This window comes from Lepidochelys kempii, chromosome 21, assembly GCF_965140285.1.
Source record: "Lepidochelys kempii isolate rLepKem1 chromosome 21, rLepKem1.hap1, whole genome shotgun sequence".
NCBI classification, from domain to species: Eukaryota; Metazoa; Chordata; order Testudines; family Cheloniidae; genus Lepidochelys; species Lepidochelys kempii.
In genome coordinates this window covers 19,099,850-19,103,001 of record NC_136400.1, presented here as the reverse complement: position 1 = coordinate 19,103,001, position 3,152 = coordinate 19,099,850, and the positions used below count along the sequence as shown (strand labels likewise).

General features: G+C 54.7%; 1 non-coding gene across 1 annotated transcript; it reads left to right on the top strand.

Moving 5' to 3' along the window:
* The first annotated feature begins 281 nt into the window (after positions 1-281).
* On the top strand, positions 282-354 carry TRNAF-GAA (transfer RNA phenylalanine (anticodon GAA)). The gene has a single exon. It is a non-coding gene; the product is annotated as a tRNA-Phe (tRNA).
* The last annotated feature ends 2,798 nt before the right edge of the window (positions 355-3,152 follow it).

Here is a 3,152-nt window from a genome sequence, read left to right as displayed (position 1 = left end):
GGGTGGCAAGTGGTGGCCAGACTCTTGCCCCAGGGTAGAGTGTAGCTCAGGGTCCAGCTCAACTTTCTCCCTGTACCACTGGCCCCTCGTCCCCTTCCACCACTAGGTCAACCCGGGAACTAAGGCAGGAATAGAGTGAGGAAGCAAGTCAAGCTGAGCAAGGCAGGCAAAAGCGAGTCTTGCCATCATGGGCCTCTCACAACGATGTCCTTTTTGTGTGCCACAACTGACATAAACATCCCGGACAGAGAAGCAGCAGGCCAAAAGAGAGCCATGGAGCTCCCGAAGTAGCTCAGTTGGGAGAGCATTAGACTGAAGATTTAAAAGTCCCTGGTTCAATCCCAGGCTTTGGCAGGCCCTTTCCTCCTCCTTTGTGCAGGGGTGGCTTGTTTTCTGGGAGGGCATTGGCACCTTTACCTGAGGCGGGTCCCTGATTTTGAGCTTCCCAGCAGGACAACAGAGCAACAACTGGCCCACCTGACCTTTAACAGTAAGAGAAGGGAGCTGTCTTTCCCTGGCAACTTATTGGTGGACCCAATATGGCAGGAAGAGAGTGAAGTAGGGCAGCCGTCAGGAAGGGTGTGGGGCAGTGACAGGCAGGGATTGGGGTCGAAAGCTCCTCTGCACAGGTTGGGATGGGAAGGCGGGGTTAGAATTTCCCTCCAAAGCTATTTTAGGGTCTGATCCTACAAGCCTCCCACGTACCCAGTGCAGGATGGCTCCAGACTCCTCACCCAGTCCAGTGTTGGTGTATACAGCAGAGAATTGGAAGCAGCAAATCGGGGGGGTCGTATAAAGAGACTAGAAATGCAACAATTTACTTCTGAAAGAGAAGAAAAGACGACATTACCAAGCTGCATAATGGGGCGACCTGACCCTCAGAGACTGCGAAGGGAAATCTCAGGGGCTCTGCTCACCTGGCCCCAGGCCTGTGTCCTCAGGACAGGTCTGTGGGAGAAGGGAAATCACCAGAGAGAGGAGTGGGACCCAGTGTGGATTTTTGGGCTGTGGCAGGGAATTTAGGTCCTGAGACTGGAGCCATAAAGAGGGAGTGAGTGAAGGCTCCCCTCTGCTTTCAGGCTGAAGGAATCCTGGGTTGGTCAGTCTGTCCAGGGGGGGTCACATTGCTCACAGGCAAAGAGCGGAGGAGAACTGCCCCCAGAATGACACATGCAGATCCTGGAGAAAAAGAAAGAGAAAAGAGACCAGCAGCAGGTGAAGGTGGCTGAGTGGGGGATTCCCTTGCGTGTGTGACGGAGCACTTGGGAAGCTGTGTCCATTCAAACACACTGAGCTTTAATATGGAGGAAGGCCGGACTTCTGTGACTTGGTAAAGGATTTAGGTGTCATAATGGACATACAACTCAGCATGAAATCCCCGTGCGATGCTGTGGCCATCCTTGGATGCACAGACAAGGAGAATAGTGACTAGAAATAGGGCACCAGAGATATCTCTGTATACCACCATGGTCAGACCAACACCGGAATCTTGCATACAGTCGTGTTGGCCGCATTTTAAAAGGAAGAATGAAAAATTGGACAGGGGACAGAGAAAACCCCCCCCCCAAAAAAAAAGGAGCTGAAAAGTTGCCTTTCAGTGCGATACAAGAGCTGAATCTGTTCAGTTTCTCACAAAGACCAAGAGGTCACTTGATGACAGTGCGCAAATCCCCTCACAAAGAGAAACCTGGGTACGAAAGGGCTCTTTAACTGAGCAGCGAAAGGCAGAACAAGAACCAATGGCTGGAAGTTCATGCCAGAGAAACTGACATTAGAAATTTGGGACACATTTGAGATTGGGTGATTAAACATTGGAACAAGGTACCCAGGGCAATGATGGATTCTCCACTCCACGTGGAGGTGACAGGAGGGGGCAGGAGGTGCTGAAGCAAGTGCTCTCAGGTGATATAGAAAACAATTTCTCTCCGGTGCTTGGCCGGTGGGCCTTGCTTACATGCTCAGGGTCTCACTGATATCCATTTTGGGGGGTTAGGAAGGAATTTCCCCCAGGTCAGATTGGCAGGGATATTGGAGTTTTTGCCGTCCCCTGTGGCATGGGGCACAAGTGACTTGCCTGGATCAGCTGGGTGTCATGTGTCTGGGGGTCACACTGGATTATTTTGTTGTCTTGACTGGCCTGAAAATCTAGACCTGGATGTTCTGGCTCTAATGTTGCAATGTCTGACCTATGGTCACTCCAGCTCCCAAGTGCCTCTTCCGAGTCGAATCCCCAGCCAGTCTTCAGAGGACGGCAGCTGCTGCGCAAGGCAATCGGAGCTGGTGGGAGTGACTCTGGGGCAGTCACTAGCCACAGAAAACAGACCGTCTCCCAACACCCCGACTGCTGCCCCTCAGGTCTCTGGCCGTACAGGAGATGGGCCAGGCCCCCATGGGAGGAATGAGGGGGATAGAAACCCCCAGGATGCAGAGTTGTGTGTTTCAGCCATGTTGGTGCATGGGTCTCACTCAGACCCATGCACTGTACCCACACGCAGAGCCAGTTCGGACTGTTGAACCCCAGACCCATGAGGGACGTGTTCAGCTCAGCATCAGTTGGGCTTTAACCCATGAGAAATAACCCTGGAGTTATAGTGGGGTCTCAGGGCCAGAGGACCCCAGACCCCTGAGCTGTCAGCGGAGAGCCAGGTGACCCGTCAGCACGAGGCCTTGTGCGTCAGCAGGAGGCCTTGTGCGTGGGGGGAAGACACATGGCTCAGGGAAAGGGGAAGATCACACACACAGCCGGAGCCCTCACCCGGTCCTGCACCCCTGCCCCAGCCCGGTGCCCGATCCTGCACCCTGAACCCCTCATTTCTGGCTTCACCCCAGAGCCTGCACCCCCCATTAGAGCCCTCACCCCTCCTGCATCCCACCCCCCTGCCCCAGCCCAGTGATAGTGAGTGTGGGTGGGGGAGAGCAAGCCACCAAGGGAGGGAGAATGGAGTGAACTGGGGGCGGGGCCTCTGAGAAGGGGCAGGGCAGGACCTGAGAGAAGGGGCGGGGCTAAGGGGTTCGGTATTGTGCAGAAAGTTAGTAACCTGACATCAGGCCTGGCATAGGTGCTGCCTTTTGGTTTTGCCAGTAGGTCCCCCATCCCAGCTCTGCCCTCTCCCCCAAGGCCCCAGCCCCACCTCCACCCCACCCTGCTCTGC